We start from the raw sequence: 21,382 nt of genomic DNA on the forward strand, positions 1-21,382 counted from the left end.
TTGGTGCTTCAGTGAGTCCCCGAGACCACTGGTCTTCAGTTTGTTCTTTCTGGAGAAGAACGCCTCCATGCCCTGGCTGTCCAACCAGCGATACTGCTGCTACCACACACCAGCACAGAGCACAGATTGCTGCCCAGCTCCTTGGAGAGGGGCCAGTGCATTTGTCAGGAATTGAAAAGTTTTGGAGCCAGTTCGAGGACTTTCTGGTACACAAAGCGTTGGCTGGAAATGTGGTAAGTATTAAATGGGATGTTAATTTTCATGAATATTTTCCTCATGGTTGTAGCTTGTGGTCATTGAGCAATTTAGCAATCACCATGCGGTCTGTTGGATACACAACCTGGGTGAAGTTCAAAAAATTAGCAGCCAGTCAGTGGGGAGAAGGCCAGGGCTCGATTTTATGTGTTTTCTCTTTTTTCCCCCTTCTATGCTCCTCAGGGGATGGCTGATTCTTTATTAAATCTTTAGGTGCAACCATATGCCTGAATCTGTATGTACTTCCCATTTGATGTCCTTTCACATTTGTATTCCTTCCCTTTCATTCAGTCAGGCTAGTATTCTAATACTCATGACTTGTTGGCCAGCTCATTCTTTGTCCCATCATGTAGGACAGTGGTTGGCAAACCGCATCTTGCGAGCCACATGTGACTCTTTGGCCCTTTAAGTGTTCTAATGCCACTTCTTCAAAATAGACTCGCCCAGGACGAGAACCGACTTCTGCACATGAGCCACGGAGTTTCAGTTGCACTGTACGTGCGTGCCCGCATGTGGTATTTTGTGGAAGAGCCATACTCAAGGGGCCAAAGAGGTGCATGTAGCTCACGAGCCAAGGTTTGCTGACCACTGATATAGGCTATATTGCATCATTAGCTCCACAGACACTTACATACAGGTTCAAAGCTTTTATAATTTCATTCTTTTCTTCAAAGTGAGGGGATTCATAGGAGTTCTAGAAGTCACAGGTCACAACAGAAGATATTTGATATGAGGACAGTGAAAAATCATAGCCAGGTATTTGACAGGAATACCACCTTACTTTATATGGAGCTCTCCTGACATCAGAAGATCTTAATCTCATAACACCGTGTAAGGTGTCCAAGGCTGGGCATTGGTCACAGACCCATCCTTACAGGATCCTGCAGTCCCCAGAGGTGAATGTGGGTTGCCCAAGATCACATAACCAGGCCTGGGAAGACATGTGTCCTGCCACCAGTCCCCTTCTCCTTCCCCCCATTCACAACTCAGTGACCAAGCTTCCTCATGAGAAATTCGCTTTTAATAACGAAAATAACAAAATTGGCTGGTGAATTATCTTTCTAAATTTTTATAAATTATATAGCAAGTTGGGTTTCCATTCTCATTCACTTTTTATCCCAGTGCTTTTTAAAAAATATTTTAAAAAATATATTTTATTAATTTTTTTACAGAGAGGTAGGGAGAGGGATGAGCAGTTAGAAACATCAACGCCAGAGAAACATAGATCAGCTACCTCCTGAACAACTCCACTGAGGATGTGCCCGCAACCTAGGTACATGCCTTGACCATAATCAAACCTGGGACCCTTCAGTCCGCAGGCCAATGCTCTATCCACTGAGCCAAACTGGTTAGAGCTGTCCTAATGCTTTTTTGAACATAAAAGATGAAAATATCACACAGGTACTAGTTATGGCCACGTGAGCATTAGAGTATCACACGGTGTGACCAGGGGAATGGGTATAGCACTCAGATGGTGCCTGAGATCTTGGCCATTGTTGGCTACTTTATTAAGAGAAGCTACTCAAAGAGAGCGCCTTTAAGGATTTTCATTATTTAAATGCCACCGATGAGAGAGCCCAAGAAATCAGACTTTTCAATATTCTCCATCAGTGCTTCAAGGAAAGAAAGCTCTAACTTCCGCTATTTCTTCCTCAGAATCAAATACTGAATCAATCTGAAATCTTCACATTTACTAATACAAATTGTTATCTGTTCATCTGGCATAGGGATTATTACACAGATCGTAATTTATAGTAAAGTGCATTATATGTCTATATTTTTAGATATACATTGTATGGTATATATTTATTTTCTCAAATAGACACATTCATATGTATAACATATACGAGCAACACATTTTTAAATTCGGAATCGTCAGAAAATATATTCTACATATGTGAGATTTTGTGACTTCCTTGTCAAGACCCTTTTTAAACATCTTTACTGTTTTGATAGAATTTCCTATAAACTGTCTTCTGTATTTCCCTTTCAGGAAGGAAAGAGAAAGATGAAAGGCATTTAGTCCTTTATGGAAGCATATGTCAATATTATCAACAGAACTTATTTGTTCTGTTCCCTTATAAAGATACCCTAAGGTGTGGCGGCCTTGGAGATTAAGACATTTTATTATATGTTTATGTCTCTTATCAGGAAAACAAACACTTATGTTTTAGAAGTTTCACCCCAATATTCTCTGGCGTTCTTAAAGTATGTGTGTCTTCTTATCTGCCTTGGAGTCTAACACCTGATAGAAAAGCATAAATATTATGTCTAAAATAAGAGTTTATAGGCATGGAGTGATTAAAGCACATATAAATTATCGGGGCTTTATTGTGTGAGATGATAACCCTGCATTGCTGGTTCCAGGGGTCCTTATTCCCTTCTCCCTCCCTCTCTCTCCCTCTCTCTCTCTCTCTCTCTCTCTCTCTCTCTCTCTCTCTCTCTCTCTTTCTCTCTCTCTCTCTCTCTCTCTCTCTCTCTCTCTCTCTCTCTCTCTTCTCCCTCCCCCCCCCCCTCTCTCTCTGATTTCCAGTTGGGATAGAAAAAGTAGAGGTTGCCTAATAAGGGAAGTATTCCCCTCCATTAAGAACAATGAGGTGCCTATCAAAGCTTTAGATCTTACAGAATTAGCCTTGTTTAGACTGGAAAGGCCAAAGGATGAGCTTGGAGAGCTTCTGGCTGTGCACAGGAGAGGCGTGTTTTTATGTGGGCTTTGCGGAGAATGAGCCTGTGAGCCCACTACAGAAGGACCATATCTCCTTCACACATTCTGGCTTCTGTTCCTGGGAGCTTCGCGGCATTGGTGCGTCCGTAAAGCAGCATGAAAGCGTTGATTTTCATTTTATGTGGTGCTTGCGAGGCATTAGCATGATGTTCTAACACTTGTAAATGAACACGGCTCCTTTCCTAATCTGTCATTTTAATGCCTTATAGATTTTATTTCACTCGATGTTGTACCAGATTCTCCATAATAATAATCAACTGCTTTGTTGTTCTCCAGCAGAAATTAAATTCCTGCAGTGGGTGTGCAACTAATAAAAGACATTGCTTGAGGAAACAAAAAATAAATATGATGAATCATAAAAGTTGGGTGGGGGGGAGAGGGGCAGTGGCTCCTCAATGAGGAGACAATTACTGAGCCAGTGGTGAATGCCTCGGATGCTCATCAGATGCTCATATTGTGAACAGCTTAATAACCCTCCTGGAGTCTTCAGCCACACTACTGAGATCTTTGAGCTTTCCCCTCACGGACTTGGTGTTGTCCACGATTTCATTTAGAAACATTGGAATGAAAGGCGAGGAAGGAAAAGAACCCTTCTCTTTACTTTGCACCCCAGAGAAGTTTGCTCAGGGTTGCCTTTTTGCCGGTCACGCACACCTTTTATCTGGTCCCCTGTCACAAGCTCTCTGGGAGCCACATTAAAGGCCGCTGGGCAGGACTCTGAGCCTCGGCCAAGACAGTAAAGTGGGAAATAAACAGTGTGTCTATCACCAAGCCACAAGAACACAGCACTCGTAGCAGTAAAATTACAGTCCATGGCAAGCAACTAATTGGTCACTGGCTTTGGAGGAAATACATTCTTCCAGACCTCTGTCATGTACCGTGTCCTTTAGTGCAACACCTGCCAGGTTGATGTGTTGGCTGTAACCCTCGAAAGAAAGGAAAATGAGGAGTTAAGGCGACAAGGCTGGGCAGGCACTTGGGAGACAGAGTAATTGGAGGCAGTCACTGCTGGAAAGAAGAGTTGGCTCCCTGCAACATCACGAGGTCAGCCCCTTGTGCACAGGCCCTGTGTGGGTCCAGTACCAGGTGTGATGCAAGGCGGGATTCACACGGCTTCTGCTTGAGAAAATTTAGGCTCCAGTGAATTCAGAGTGGTGACCGAGTTTTCATTAGGGTCTGCCCATTTCCCCCTCAATGTTGTCCATTTAATTTATAATTCCTTCTGGAAATACTGATGTATTGATGAGATACAGAAAAGTGAGACAAAGCATGTTCCTTTACCAAGAGGAGATGAATGGTCTAAAACACAAACACTTAACCAAGGGAAAGAGCCAAATGGGAGGTAAGAACCACCCATAAGTGCTAGAATTGTAGTGTAATGTTCAACTAAAATATACTAAAAGGAAGGACCTTCAAACCTAATTGGATTTAAATAAGCGTGTGCCCCATCCCCATCCCAAATTTCATACCTTTGTATGGGGAAACAAAGGAATAAGAAGGAGCTCCTCAGCCAAAGAAGCAGTGTGCTTATGTTTTTGAAAGTATATCCACATAGGGTGTCTCCATCCACTATAGCTTGGCTGAATGATGCCTTGAGGCATGCTGAGATTTTTGAACTCAAAAAGCAAGACATCATCATGGTTGGTGGTCTTAATTGACATAAGAATACAGTATAAGAATGGTAAGATAGTTTAAAATCATGTAACAGTTTTATAAATGTAGTAACTCTAAGTGATGTTAAGCCTTGCATAGATGGGTGTTGGAGGGTCCACCAGCCCTCTGGAATCCTGTGCCTTGTTTTGCATGGATGTGTGTGTGTATATTTTGAAGGTGCTGGAGAAGATCACTGGCTTTCCTTGGATCCTTAAAGGGATGCAAAGCCAGAAAGAAGCAAGAAAACACACACACACACACACACACACACACACACACACACTTAATCATGTAATCCTAAGAAAAAGGAAAGAATGGCGATGGAGGGTGGGCAGGTGAACAAGATGAATGGTAGAGCCCAAGAGCGTTCCAGGCACCCAGCAGTGGTGGGAGAGATAGACCCCTCTTAAGAGTTCTTTCCAGCCAAGGCCGCCTCTACATGTAAAGAAATCTAGAATCTAGTCTTTCATGAAAGTCACATCTAAGTAGGAAAGGATTGATTAAAAGCAGTTTTTAAGTTGTTTGCTTCCCTAACTTGCTTTTAATCAGAGCAAGAATCATCTTAGAATTTGAAATGGGATGCCTTTGCTTCCCTATGACCTCATTTGCATATTTAAAAAAATCTATAACCTAAGATGCCCTGACTTTGTATTACTATTCTGTGTGTACGGTTATTCTATTTTTTGGCCCCCCTTTGCCTTTCCTGAGCAATAACATGTGATTTGCTGAGTATTTGCATTGATTAATACTTGCCACCAGGAGAGCAGGCCTTTTTGACTATAAGAGACCTGACTGACCCAGGGCCTCAGTCAGGACATTGGAGATGCGTCAGGGTGTGTCTGTGCCTCCCCTGCGGTGTTTCCAGTCTACAAGTGAGCCCGGCACCATGACCGAGGCAGCCTCATTTCTAGGAGTCAGGGTTCTCTGATGGGCAGATTTGGCTGGAGGACTGCACAACAGCCTTGCCAGACTTTCCTTAGAAATAAAGGCATGGCAGTTAAGATTCTTTGGCTCAGTCCTTCCCTCTCTCTTTCACTCAGAGCCTGAAGGCTCTCCCAGCCTCTCCTGCCTCCCTCTTCCACTTCATTTCACAGGTGTTTGCTCTAATGAACTTCTTGCATATTAAATCCATCTTGGTATCTGTTTCTTGGAAGATCTGGACTAATGCAATAATAAAATTCACATTTTATTTCATCCTCTACTATAGGCCAAGTAATGTGCTACCTTGTTTTCTAATTTTATGTGCTCAAATTCCACAATATAGGAATACATTTACTTTTTAAGAGGAAACACAGTTGTTCAGAGAGGTATAATTACCCAATATTGCACAGCCAGGAGATTTCCGCTCCCATTTGCAGAGTGTTCTGTCCCAATCCAAGGTCTCTGTCTTTGAACTATAGCCCCTTCGAAGCAACTGCAATCTCCTCCTAATCATATTTGTACTACTCACTGCTGGATTTCTTCTTGAATGTAACTATGACTGAAAAGTGATGGGATGGCCCTGGCCAGTGTGGCTCACTTGGTTGGAGCATCGTCCAGTGAACTAAAAGGTGGCTGGCTAGTTTGATTCCCAGATGGGGTGCATACTCAGTCACTGGTTGTGGCAAGTATGGCAACCAATCAGTGTTTCTCTGTCACATCCATGTTTCTTTCTCTCTCTCTCTCTCTCTCTCTCTCTCTCTCTCTCTCTCTCTCTCTCTCTCTCTCTCTCTCTCTCTCTCTCTCTCTCTCCATCTCTCACTCTTCCTTCCACTCTCTAAAAACTCAGTTAAACTTTTTTTTTTTTTTTTACAATGCTGAGATGAGTGTATAGTCATGCATTCAATTTGATTTTGTGTCAAGAGGCTTTGACATTAAATTCCTGCACTCGCTGTGGGAGGAGTTTGGAATTGATTGACATGCGGAGGATTACTCATCTGCACCTACCATCCACAGGAGCCTCAGTTAGTGTTGTCCATGCATCCATTCAGCACCCCGGTTAAACTCAGCTCCTGGGATGAGAGAGCCCATTCACAGAGTGGGCTATTTTCCTGATCACATGTGCCTGTCATCACTGACAGGGGAGTCATGGTGTCAGAACTGGGGGTTTTGTTATTGTTTTTGAAAATGAGAAAACCAAATGTTCTCCTTTCAAGGTTCCTTTTTGATAGTGTTTGTTAGACAAAGTAGAATTTTCACAGCACAAGTCCTTAACTCAAGAGCTGCACTCAGTCAGCAGTTACTTTATGTGCCTTTTATCCAGCATTTCTCATTTGAAAAAGGAAAAAGAGAAATGTATTCACTCAAAGTGAGTTTTTTGCTAAACTTGTGTCTTTCTCTCTTTTGTCATGTTAATTACATACCAAACAAGCCCCTTTCAGAGAATTCTGCAGTCAAACTCTAAAACCCCATCAGACATACATTGGTTTTTAAAGTGGACCAGCTTTTCAAGTAATAATGAATTTGATATTATACCTAGGTCTAAATAAGTGCTAATTCTGCTCCTTAGTTTACCTTTCCTTCATATACCGTACCTTGTAACCTACTACAGCAAGACATTTAAGATCTCCACATTTTCCTAACCTTTAAGATGGAGATAACAGATAACAATAGTACTAGCATCTTCTTTTAGAGGGTTATTATATAGAATGTGATAGAAATTCAATTTATATTAGCATTTGTTAAATAAATAATTCAGCTAATTTTTTGTGATATAATTTTATAATTCATCAATAGTCATATTCAGCAAATCATACAAAGGTTTTTGACAGGATAATATCTGTGGATTCAGACATCTTTAAGAAGCAATTTCCCAGGAATGGCTGAGTCTATGGAATCTTGACTTGAACATAGTAGGTGCTCAATGAAAATCTCAAAAGTATAAATAAAATAAAGGAAAGAGGAAATATGGTATATAATGGGTTTGGTCATTGAAGGTAAGGGAGACATTTAAAAGGTTTGTTAGTAAAAGGTTAGGCCTTCAACTTATTTTCAGTTAATAGAAAACTAATTATTCAATAGTTTACCTATACCCCTTCAGTATTAATAATGAATATGGAGTTTCCATATTACAAAGATACTTGAGAGTTAAAGCAATTAATAAATCAGTAAAACCATTTTGTTGCAGACATAGGGTGCTGATGACTATTTCTCACTATGCAGAAAATCTTCTGTTCATCCAAAATGAGATGATATTCACCTTCCAGCCTCATCTGCTTGTTTATAAACTCCAATAGCCAAAACAGTACCAAAGGACATGGAGTTTTTCCAAAGACCTTAAAAGTAAAGTGCTAAGATGGTGGCCAAAATTTTGGTGGGATAAATGTATCCTGAGATATGTCAACCATGGCTGCAGATTGATTGGGGTTGGGGGGAAAGTTATTAGTTTAAGAAAGAATAAGAAAAAGAATGCAGACTATCTTAAATAACCAGTAAAACCCCCTTGGGAGTGAGAAGGGTTTATGTGGTTCCTAATTGGATGGCCTGCTTCTGATTCCGGAAAAATCTAGAAATCCAGTGGGGTTCAACATTAGATTTATAAGTAGCATGGAATCAGCTTAAGTGGACCTCATAAAGCTTAATTGAGCACTCTTACCAGAGGAAATATAGTCATATTTTTCCAAGGACCGCCTAGGAATGAGAAATGTTTATAAAAGGAAATTTTGTGGGCTCATTGGCAAAGCTTCAGAGCAGACCTTGAAAAAGTCTATGACACAAGCAAGACTGATTTTCTTAGTCCCTACTACATTGTAATTCTGCCTAGCCATGTAGTTATGTCTGCACCCATTGTATTCCATCCTACCAGATCAGCTTGTCCTAGGCCAACTCCATTTACTCATTAAATAAAGCAGTCATTGAATCCCTGTTTTGTTCTGAGCACTAGCAACACAAAGAAAAAGAAAAATGATATCATCACCAGTCTCAAGAAGATTATCTTCTAGTGGGGGTTCATGCACAGAATTAAATGTGTATCTCCCAGTGTAGCTATCTCCAAAGTACGGCATGTGCATTGAAGGTGTGGAAAGATCATATTCAATAATATTAGAATATTAGATGCTGTTTGATAACATGAAACATCGATGCATATTTTAATGAGAAATTGCTTTTGCTAATATATATCTGTCATCAATAGTCAGATGACATCAATAGTCAGATGACATCAAATATCATTATACGTTATTATATGCTAAGCATATTTTAGGGTAGAGAGACAAAGGTTTGAAGATAACTGTTATAGGACTTGATACTTTATACCCACTGGATGTCAGCAAACCTTTGTTGAATGTCAAGATTTGTATCTCAGGCTAGTGAATCTTTGTGTTTTCCCAGGTGTGCTAAGATACACTTCATGCCCTTTATCCACCTGTGCTTCCTCTTCTTCATGTTACTCCATGACCAGAGTGCCTCAACAGACTGTGCTAGTATAATTCAGACCTTCTCCCACTGACCACTCAGAGCTCCCACTTCAATTATTTGAGTTGAATTGAACTGAATTTAACATTTGCCTTGAATTTATTTTATGATGTAATACATGGCAGGCCTCACAAAAGAGTCACTTCAGTTGCCAAGAGTACACGATTCATTTCAGGCCCAATGTTGCCCGAACACCTCCTTCTGGCTACCATATCAGTGGGCACATGAGGCAACTTCTGTGGGCCACCTGGAATAAGATAAATGTAGTCATAATTACGTTTTATAATCTTCCCCCCAAAAAAATGTTGTTCTGTTTATTAATGCCCCTTTGATAAAGAAAAGGTTTCTATGGAGGCGTTATAAAAGGATTTCTCATCCTTTTAATGATTAACATTTGGGACCAGTAAACTCTTTGTAGTGGAGCTGTCCTTTGCATTGTAAGATGTTTGGTATTATCTCTGTCCTCTACTCATTAGATACCAGTAGCAGTCCCTTCCCTCCCCCCATTTGTGACAACCTTAAGTGTCTCTAGATATTGCCAAATGTTCTCTGCAGAGTAAAATTGCCCCCAGTTGAGAACAACTGGGTTATGGTAAAATAACATGAGGTATTAAAAATGTACACTGTAGTTCAGGAAATAATGGATTAACCATGTAATTGGGTTCAAAAGTAATGTGAATATGTGAAATGAGAATAATCAGAAATGATTTATTTGAGAGGTTAGTGTCAACTCCAATCCACAGCTAATCAAAGTAATTTTACGTTGTAACTAATAACTTAAACCTTACTTCTCTTGGATCTTATTTGACCACAGGGGAGAGAGATTTCCAGCAATGAGATAGTAAGTGGTAGGAGGGATAACATGGAGGCTATACAGACAAAATAATAAATTGGTGCGGGATGATTAATAGCATATTTTCTGCATAATCCAATGAATCAAGGCTATCAGGAAAATTCTATCACTCATGACATCCACTGGGAGGTGTGCCCAGAAACAGCTAACAAAAGGTAGCATGGTAGATAGGAGAAGATGATTCTTGAAATCTCATTATTAAAAAGTGGCTCAAGGTCAGTTGCCATCACATTAGCAGAGTGCATGTTTTCTGAATGAGCTGGCTAATTTTACTCCAAAGGCTTCCTCTAAATTCTAATTGGGGAGTCTTTAAATCGTCAAACACGAATATACTGGAGAAGGGATTCAATTATGTGTGTGTTGAAAATAGTAATAGATCTTCTTGACCAATATATATCTCCTTTCCTGTGAGAACTAATGGAAAAACAATCCACCCACCCCAATGAGCTAATTGTCCATTTGCTAGATTTATGTCAGATGGAGAAGGAGTAGGAATCCAAGGCACCACAAACACAACTCGGTTCCAAACTGCTAATTAAATGGAGAAATTATATACGAAATTAGGATTTCAGAGATCTGGATCTTTTGGCAGATAGCTAGCTCTGAAAATCAGAATATAATCCCATAACCCTCTGGGGTAATACTTCCCATTAAATTTGCAATTCTTCAATGCTCCATACTGTCCAGGGAGCTAACAAATGAAGATTTTCTTTTATAAACTTGTTTTTTCTTCCTACCTGGCCTAAATTCTGACTCCAGCTCCTCTGTGGGCTGCACATGGAAAGGTGCATGTCCTGTGGCGATTGCCATCTATAATTCATGCTGCTAAAAATTAAAAATGGCTAAAGCTCATTGTTTTGTCACTGCGTATTACTCCTACAGATTGTTTAAATAACAAAAATAAAGGGGGAAAAGAGGTTCTGCATTTATGCAGAAGCATGTATAATAAAATGCACATATGCAAAAGGTGAAGGGAAGAGACATTGGATAGTGCATGTGTAAAGTGGTATGATTTTTAAGTGTATGCACATCATATCTGTTTATCTTATAGTAACTGCATGCATAGACTGTAAAACTATTTGAATATTAGCTTTTGCATAATTGGGAAGCCGCCTTCACCAGTCTGTAGCACAAAGTCAAAAGGCATATTAGACACTGCTCACAATGAATTGTGGGTCATTTGGAATAAATTTGTAGGAAGCCTATTAAATCTTTTTCTTTCTTTATTACAGTACACCCCAAAGATTATTTCTCTAATGCATTGGTCTGTCAAATCTGTATAAACAAGTATAAATGTTTTAAAAGTAAAGAATACTAATCAAGAGACACAAGACATACACTGCTTAATAAATCTTGCCTTCAATTTATTTGTCTGGTATTACAAAGGCTGAAGAGATATCAATTAATATAGGCAAAGAGGACCCATAATTTATAATTAACTGGCAAGTGGTTTGTAACAAACAGCGGTACCGAGTCTAATAGCCGGTAGAAAAATAACTAGTGTTGATTTGTCCCTGGGCAAATTAATAGAGTGCTTATCAATGACAGGGTTACATAAAACTGCTAAATAAATAATCATCAGCGAGTTCGAGTGAAGCGGATCTTTAACAAGCTTAATCTGAACCTCTTGACATCTGTAGACTATGAAGAGATTAAATGGTAAGAAAGGAAAGCTACAGTGTGCAAATTGTAAGCCAGCTCAGTGACTCCAGAAGATCGTGTTCTTATGTAATGAGGAGAGAGAAAAAAAAAACCATTTTTATTGCAAAATTACATTGAAAAATGATTTTCATTATAATTAGAGTGAAAATTATAAAAGATATATCAAGGAAATGCTGAATTGGAATTCACCGGGAGAGGATTTCGCTACACCTCCTAACAATGAAAACACATAATTTCAGTCACTTTTGATATATATTTGCTCGTTTGCTTCACTTTTATTACTCACCTTTGTACACGCCATGCTTTCCAACTCATATGTCACCACAGCTACATCAGTGAGCTTATTTTGGTGACTGTGGTTCCAACTATAGAAGAAAATTAATCAGGGTTCTCTATTTGAATGGACATTTCCATCATGTCACTCCCCCTAGCCATTTATATGGGACGCTAAGTTTTTGTTATAGGATGTTTTATTATTCCTGGTTTGTATGGTGCACTGCTTGAATTGCTGTGAATTAACAGACCTCTGTAGTAGTTCAGGTCTTTTCTGTAAGAGATGTTAAAAATCACCCTTATTTGTTGGCACATTAACATTATCATACCACCTATATTTTCTTAATTAATAATATGAATTGCTTATTTTTAAAACCATTGGGCTTTGGGGGTAATATCCAAAGCAGGATGCTATCATGCTTCCAGTTATTAACTTTTTTAAAGGCTTTGTTTTTTTAGAGGCATTTTAGATTCACAGTAAAATTGAAGGGAAAGTGCAGAGTTCCCATGTACACCATTGCCTTTGAAAGATATATATAGTGGGAACCTCTCACACATTGGGGAGATGCCCCAAATCTGAAATAGAAACCTGGTTTTCAGTGGGATAAATATATATTCTAATAGGTATTCCTGTGAAAGAAAAAAAAAATGAGAACCTGGGCTGGGAAGTCCCCCTTGCATCAAGTGTCACAATTCTGTGCTTCTTGGGATTGAACAGATCCTAACCTCCATGTCCACTTCCTTTGGGCCTGGGATACTGCCTCTGTAGGAGTTCACCCTTAGATTGGTAAATCTTTGCTCCTCTTATTCAGGTGCAAGTGCAGTAAATCATTTACATTTTATGTTAAGATACATCTTATTTCCTCATGTGCAATACCAACTAGTTCCCATGAAACTGCTGAATGCTGAGTGTTAGTCTGTGTTAAAGTCTTCAGTGTGCTTGGTACCTTATATCAAGCTCCTTGGAGATTTCATACAGTACAGGACAGTGCTCAGTTCTTGGTCATCAGCATCACCTCTTTCCTGAACTTTAGACCCAATTTCTAGCAATTTTTTGGACATCTCATCCTTAATATTACCAGAGAACTTTATATTCACTATTGGAAACTGAACTCATAATAGTAAATGACATCATCTTTTAACAACTTTTTAAACACAGAGTCAACTAGGAGACCCCCTAAGTTTCCTGCTCTCCCTCACCTCCCCTTCACCCTCCAAACCCACCCAAATGAATCTATGTATTCTTTAATTATATATCTCTTCTCCCTTCCAGTCATTTCATTTATATATAAAATATATATGAGAAAGAGAGAGTTCTATTGCCATATATTCAAATTTACTAATCTTTTCTCCTACAATGACTACTATGCTGTTAATGCCATCCAGGTTAATTATCATCTCTTAGGAGTGTTTGGTATTATCCTTCATGTTTCTTCTGAGTTCTTTGAATAAATAGAATATAATTATAATAACCATTTTAATATTCTTGCCTTCTAATATTAACATCTGTGTCTATCTATATTGGCTTCATTTTAATTTATTGATTTCACTGATCATTAACATTTCATTTTTCTGATTCTTTGCATATTTGGTAATCTTTTACTCTGTTTGATGCTAGTTATTTTTGTACTTCCATAAATATTTTTTTCTTTTGTTCTGGGACACAACTAAGTTACCTTGAAAGTTGAGTTTTGGAGGGTCTTACTTTAAAAAAAAAATTAACTGAGTACAGAGCAGTGTTTAATCCCGGGCTAGTTATTTCCCACCATTGAGGCAAGAAACTTCTGTACATCTTCACAGTGCTCTGGGAATTATGAGGTTTTTGGTCTTGCTGCTGGGCATAAGCCCTTTCCCAGCCCTGTGAGAGCAACAGGCAGTGATTTCTCTAACCCTGTGTGCTGCTGCTTTTTCCAGCCTGGGGTAGTGAAACAGGCTTGTGTTTATACATGCTCTGCTATAGGCCTCTGCAGATGTCCAAGGTTCTTACTCAGTACAGTCTTATTTGCTCTGATACCCTGTTGCTGCCTGCATGGACCCCATACTCAGCTCTGACTCTTCCACTGAGGAATCCACTGGATCTTGCATGGGCCTTCTTCCCTATCCCACTGCCTGAAAACTCCCCCAAAGCCTATGTTAGTGGAAATTGTAGGCATCATCTCATTTGTTGTCACTGCGTAAGGATCACTGTTCGTGGCCTGATATTTAGTGTTTTTAACACCATTATTACTGGCTGGCATTTCAGCTTTTTCAGGCAGAGGTTAAATGTGGCCCCTTTTATGTCATGTGGGTTAGAAGCAGTGACTGGTTAACACTCTCCTGGCTCACTGAAGGGCATCTTCTTGGGAAATAAGATCTGGGACCCGACGTCTGAATTTTGTGAACTATGATTACTGATGGGCCAGAAGCTATCTCCACCTCAGTGACCTACGTGTGTTTGTTAGGAACAAGCAGTTGGTGGTCCCTGACAGAAACAGGGGGTGCAAGAAAATCTTCTAGAGAATCTGTCCTGATAATGCAACACCCCCACCCCCGGCAAGTTCAGCTACACATTTTGCAACACTTAGGGCTAAAGCTGTATATAAAACACCCGTATATTATGATCCTTTAATAAAAAGTCAGGCCATAAAAATAGGTATACATTTTTCTTAACAGACCCATGGGCTTTATGAAAGATATAAACATCTAAATCCGGGGCTCCAAAAATCATGTATAAAGTTTTGAGGACTTAGTGAGGAGTTTTACTGATTATATGCAGTGCCTATTTTTGTCTGGTTTTGTCAACCTACAGCTCCCAAATTGTTCCAGGGCCTGACATTTCTCAGGATCATTTGCCTTTTAAATGTGTTGCTCACTTTTGTGTGACTGATCTACAGATCCTAGGACCAAACATTTTCAATAAAAATTTCAGCGATTACAAAAGACAGCATTAAGTTCTCACACCATGTTTTGAAAGGCTTTAGGTTGTTAACCTTGAAATGGATGTCAGGTTTGAGGAAGGGAAAAAAAAAAAGGACTTTTTTTTAGCTCCAAATTAATGTTTTCACTTCAGGACCAGCAGAGCAGTGTCTTCACACATTTTCAAGCTTGCTGTTCTTCCAGCAAATGTAACTCAGGGCTCAGGAGGCTTGACTGCCCTGGGAAAGATCAGAACCACAGGAACCATCACCAAAGGCTATGTTCCCGATCCCTTCCCTGTATGCTTTATGATCATTCCAGGCTTCTGCACGTGTCTGGTGCTGGGGATGTCCAGGGAGCATCTCAATCTACACTTCTCAAATTAGTCCTCTTAGCATAAGATGTCTTTTTCTTCTCCTCATTCCCCTTATGCTTCTGTGATTGTCTTCTGCCACTGCTAAAAGGGTGGCTCTTCACTGGTGCCGGCAACAATGATGGTTCTCATGTCTGCGGATGAAGGATTTGATTCTCCCCTTGTCTGAGGTTTGGGTGACTATTGTGGACACCAGAAGCACCAACATGGGATGATCTCGCCCCTTGAAGGCATCTCCTATTGATAGCTGATGCCAAGCAAAAGTGGCTGCCAAGCAACTCCTATATCAACATTCCCTGTGCCCTTTGCCAAGGGGTGCACTGTCCAGGTTAAACATTTTTGTTATCACTGCTGCTGACTTCTTGAAGCCTGAGGTTTGCCTGTATAGCATGACTCTCCCCACTAGGATCTTATAATCTAGTTGTACAAAAGTATTCATATTTTTAAAAAATGATTGACACTAGGCAGTAAATTGTGTATCGTGTGTAATATGTAAAAATTGTCCAAAGCACACAAGGAAGGAAAGTTCTTTTCCAGTGTGGATGATCAAAATCTTTCACAGAGGAGGTAGGCCTTGGGCTTGCCTTGAGGGAAAAAAGAAGGACATGAGAAGGCAGAAATGAAGTGGATAGGAAATAATAATTTTGATAAGGAGAACAATAAAAAATTAAGCTAAAGAATGAGGAAAGTCCTAATCATGATTCTTTTACTTATAAATGAATAGTTTACCTCAAAATAAGAATTTGTTATGTGTATCCCAGGCAAATTTTCATGCATTTAGGTTGCATGTGTGGGAAGTATAGGTGCATACATGTTTCAAATAATCAAAACTAAGAATGATGCACTTGGAAGTAGATCTGAAGCCTGAATTGGATTCATATTTACCAGGATTGCATGCATAGAGGGCTTTCATATTTTTTATGAAAAAAAAAAATGTCCTTGAATGATAGCAAAAGAAGGGGAGGTTCACCTCATTGAACCTGCTTTCTGATCTTCTTTATAAGCTTTTATATGATTGGTAGGATCTCCTGAATGGGGATCAGGCCCTCGCAGCTGTGGGGCAAACTTGTCACTGACCACCTTTGTTGGCAGCAACATGACGCTGCCCTGAGCGGACATTGTTAACCTCCTCTGTGGTTTTCATCTCCTGCTCCCCAACTTTTAGATGTATCCTTTTAGAAATGCATTTTTTGAGTAGCATTTGTTTATATCTCCTTTGCTAACTGGGAGAGAGAGAGTATTTGGGATTACAATAGGATGGATAGAACCTAGGTAATTAGGGAAAAGATAATCTTTAAGTATTTATTGGAATACTGATGATTTTGTTTAAATAGTACTTTTCATTTGAATTCATTCTTGTTATAGTTTTCTGCTATTTCCAAATCTCTGCCCTTTTGCATGATGGCACTCTTTTGAATACTAGACTCTTAGATGGCACTCTTTTTAAATATATTTTATTGATTTTTTTACAGAGAGGAAGGGAGAGAGAGAATTAGAAACATCGATGAGAGAGCAACATTGAGATCAGCTGCCTCCTGCACACCCCCTACATGCCCTTGACCAGAATCGAACCTGGTACCCTTCAGTCCACAGGCCAATGCTCTATCTACTGAGCCAAACCAGTTTTGGCTAGATGGCACTCTTGAAGGGGTGAAATTGCTTCCACAAACTAGGATACAATTCATGTGGTACCCTCTATCAGTGTGCTGCTGTTTGACTATAGCTTCTTCTTGCTTTAAGTTGTCTTGGCCATTATGCTCTAAGGAAGCAAAGTTCTCCCACACCTAGAACATACTCCAATTTCCTCTGCATTGGCTTAGGGCTGTACATTATAGTTTGCTTCTCTCTCTCTTGCTCTTTTTTCCTTCCTCCTTTTTTCTTGGAAGTAGATCTGAAGCCTGAATTGGATTTCTTCCCTCCATTCTTTCTTTATTTCTACCTTTAAGCAAGTTGAATTTCTCTTCCTATCCTGAGTGTAGTTTAGTGAAATTGTTCTGTCAGACAGATATTATTATAATTCAGTTGTAACAAAGAATGTTGCATACTGATAGAAATCTAGTGACCCACATGGGAATGCTTATGATACTTCAGTATGTGGTATCACCACAACTGAATAATACCACCCTAATAATATTTGGGTAAAAAATTTCTAACCACTATTCCTGACCCAGTTTCTCTAAAAATATCTTTCATATTTCCAGCCAGATAGTCATTAATATTTCCCTTGATTTTGCATCTTTATTTCCCTCTGATATAGGAGATTGGAAAAATTATGATTACTTAAATCTAAATTATTACTTGAAAATTGTCCAAAAATAATCCTGTATCTCCATAAACACATATTATAGTTATGAACAAATGGCACCCAAATCTTACAGACTAAATGTCAAAAATATTTAATAAAATAAAGAAATGCCAGTGTCACCCCTTAGATGTGACACATAGGCCACCTTAGTAGGCAACTGTCATACTGGATTTAGCCAAAGAGATCTACTTTATTAGTGGTCCATTGCAACTTTTTGTTTTTCATTGCAAGATCAAACAATTGGCAAATATCCTTTAAAATATAATCTGATGCAGTATGTCAGCCTTGTTTTTTGGAGTTTGGCAATGAGTCTTCCTTCATAAACAATATCAATGATCACTCGCTGTGTCATGGCCAACCAAATAAAAAAAGAAGCCGATGTATTTATATTTATTGCTTCTCAGCCCTTTCCTTGAAACATGTTTTAGCAATAGTTCCTTGAGTGCTCCAACACCTTGTAGGTCATTTACTAACATTTTCATTGTCTGCTCATTGGTGAGCAGCAGGCAAACCTGGCATTGGGCACCCAGGGGCAGTGCCCAGCACAGCCTGGTAGGGCTACATCTTCCACCCAGCTGCTGAAGACATGCTGGTGAAAGTCAGGTACAGAAGCTCTCCCTCAACTGTCAGGAAAATAAAAATGATATTTTTTTAATTCTAAAGCTCTTTTTGAAAGCATGTATTGATTGGGTAACTTATACTCAGCAGGCATTTATTTGTCACAGTTCTGAAGCTAGAATCCTAGATCAGGATGCCAGCATGACTGGGTTCTGGGGAGCATCCGCTTCAAGATTCCACACTTCTGTCTTTTCATTGGATCCTCACAGCAGGGGAAAGAGGGGAAGATGCTCTTTGGGGTCTCTTTTATAAGGACACCAAATGCCATTCATGAGGGCTGCACCCTAAGACCTAATCACCCCCCAAAATCCCTACCTCCTGATACCATCACATTGGAGGAGGGTAGGATTTCAACATATACATTTGAAGAGTTGGAGGGACACCAATATGTAGTCCATGCTATTGTAGCATGCAAAGCGAAAAGGGGCAAGTTCTTTAAGAGACAGAAAAAATAAGAGTCATGAGAATTCTGTGATAGAAAACACTAACAGCTAGGGTAAACGTAGTATGTCTGCACCTTGGTGATCTTCAGGAAACTGGTGTGAGTTTAATGGTTGCATTTTCTCTTTCCTCCCTCTGTCCACTCACTCCCAGGACTCTAAACCAGAACCCAAACTTAAAAATAAATAAGGTCTCACTGAACACTTGATACATAAGAGTGTATTTGTGTTTGTGTCTAAATCCCCTTCTGTCCTCCAGATTGACTTTTCACATCCTACATATCACACAGCAAGACAAGCAGCACTCCTTCAGGAGTTGTGGAAGTGATTGCTCCTTATGAAGCTAGCAGGGCACCTGGACACCTGGTAAAAATCTGAGGATCGTGGGGAATGCAGTCAACTCCTATGCGTTAGGCTTTGCCCAGGTGCTATGCCTGTGCCAACCTTCATACTGACTCCAAGTTAGCGCGCTCCCGTACTTGAGTTTGAAGGCTGAGCTTCTAATTCTCCTGACCTTGCAAGGATCACACAGATCATGCCTACCTGGTATTATCTTGTGGTTCTTTTCATGCCCTCAGACACATTGTTCGGGGCTTCACTGGATGTCTCCATCCTAACCTCTCACCTAGGGCATGGGCATTTCTCTACGCCCGGGAGTAAAACCCAAGCACAGAGCTGGCAAAGCTGCATAGCAGCATAGGAGTAGGCTTCTCTTGCTCATGTCTATCGTCCCCCAAATGCTGATGTGTTCTTGAAATGAGGAAGCTTTAAAAAAAAAAAAAAAAAACCTTGTTGACATCAGTCTAAGATCTCTCTGTCTGAGGTACTATCAGGGAATTCGCAGGGCATTCATCAAAATCAAGCTGATGCAAGCATGAGTACTCACAAGAAAGAACCCTTTTATGCTGAAAACTGCTGAAGGCTGGAAAAGGGGCTAATTTATTTAAATTATCCCTCTAAGTGTCAAGCCCCACACTTTCTGGAAGGGTCTGACAACTGTGGGTTACAGAAAGTTTTCTCAAATTTATAAATAAATTAGTGGCAGGTAGAAAGTTAACCTGGGAAATCAGAGTAACAGGAAAGTAATCACCGTCGATGTTGATGCAGATGTAGGAAAATACAGTTTTCTGCCATTAAGCTTTTAAATGTCAGCAAATGGCAGTTTAGTAGATCATTTGCTAATAATGATTAAATTTCTCATTAAAATGTTTCCTTCATTATTCTTCAGGTAGAAATGTGTAATTCAATGATTGTTACATCAATTACACTTAAAAAGCTCATTAAAATACTGAAATATTATCTTAGTTAGTCAAAGGACTTTAAGGCTACTGTACTAATTATAAAAGAAATAAACTCTTATAATAGTACCATTTGAACTGATGCCTTATAAATTCTTAATGTAAAGCTAACATGTAAAGTTTAAATCAAATATATAGATCCAATAAAACAAAACCTTTTTAATCTTGTTTTACCTTCAGAAGGACTCTGATTATTGTAATTAAATAATGCATGATATAATAAAGATCTAGAGCGTGTGATTATTTCATTGGCAATTGAATATTGGTGCTTTTTATTTATGCAAGCAATGTATCACAGGCAATATGCATCAAGCATTAAAATATTGATACAATTACACCTAGCCTGCTGAACCAATAAAAAAAAATCTGTGACATGACTCTGCTGATGATATGAGGACAGTTTGAAATCCTTTTTAAATTTTAATACTCTGATGTGCTGGGTTATGCTAATTCTGCTAAGAAATAATGCCGCCAAGATTCACTGTTGTGCTTTTCATTCCTGTGAGAGAACAAATCCAGCTTTGCTCAGCATGGCTAAGTAGAGTTTGCTTTTCTGCACACATTTGACCTTTTTTTTTTTTTTTTTTTTTTTTTTAAAGATAAAAAAGAACCGTAAAGGGTTGGGGCAAGTTTGTTTTGTTTTTCAGGGTATTCATTTGTATTATAATGACCTTTCTCTAATTTTCTCATTTACTATGTTGCACTGTTCCCCTTAAAACATTCAAATGCTTTTTTATTCTTAAGTCCTTTCTCCACAGAGCAAAGGGCCAGGGAAGTTTTCCTGGGAGCTGTTTTATTATTAAAGCCTTAGCAACTGACTACGTGGGTCTCTGCCCCTGTCCCAGACCTTCTCCATGGAAGGAAGGGATGACAGACTTTTCCTACCACGTGCTCACCTGGGGTTCAGTCTTACATTTTCCCACCTGTGCAAACGGACCCACAAGGCCTGTGTTGTTCCTGTGCTTGGGAGTAATTTCATACATAATTCTTGACTTAAAAACACAGCGACAGAAACAGACTTCCTGCTCATTTGGCCGCTGAAACGTTTGTATGAATCAGGGGACCTTCCTCTTTGCTTTAAAAATATTAGTAGACCCATGCCCTGGCTCGAGGGAAGATGTTTTCTGTTATTCCACCTGGCAGCAGTGTTAATATGGAAGGATGCAGAGATTCATAATACAATAGCTGTGCAAGGAACCAAACATAAGCCGCAGAGTTCAATGTGTGTGTTTTTCAGTGGAGGCATCAGAGACCCTGAGAGGTAAAGGGATTTCACCACCATAACTTATCTGGACCAGCCTCCGATTGGAGTGGGGCCTGATGGGAGTTTTATTGTTGCTCAGACCTCCTCCCTAGTGATGGTTCTCTGGGGACACTCTCTGAACACCCTGGTCGCTAAGCAAATGCTGCCTACTATCTTGGCTTTCCAAACATGCGCCTGCTATAAGATGGAGCTCTGAAAGAAATGGGAATTATTGAGCCCGTAAGCATAATGTATATATTGCAACGAGTTAATTGTATTTTAAGACCCCAGAGTTGTACTCTAGAGCCAGTAACTGTGTAAAGTTCCATCTTCACCTTTCCTCCTGGTGACTAGAGTTCCCCTTTTAGCAATGTCAAGTGTATTTCCAACCACTTTT

The 21,382-nt window shown here is 39.6% G+C and overlaps 1 pseudogene; it reads left to right on the forward strand.

Moving 5' to 3' along the window:
• Positions 1 to 21,382, forward strand: part of LOC118717762 — a 231,881-nt pseudogene that overhangs the window by 77,227 nt on the left and 133,272 nt on the right.

The sequence above is a fragment of the Pipistrellus kuhlii genome, unplaced genomic scaffold, assembly GCF_014108245.1.
Source record: "Pipistrellus kuhlii isolate mPipKuh1 unplaced genomic scaffold, mPipKuh1.p scaffold_m20_p_13, whole genome shotgun sequence".
Classification (NCBI taxonomy): Eukaryota; Metazoa; Chordata; class Mammalia; order Chiroptera; family Vespertilionidae; genus Pipistrellus; species Pipistrellus kuhlii.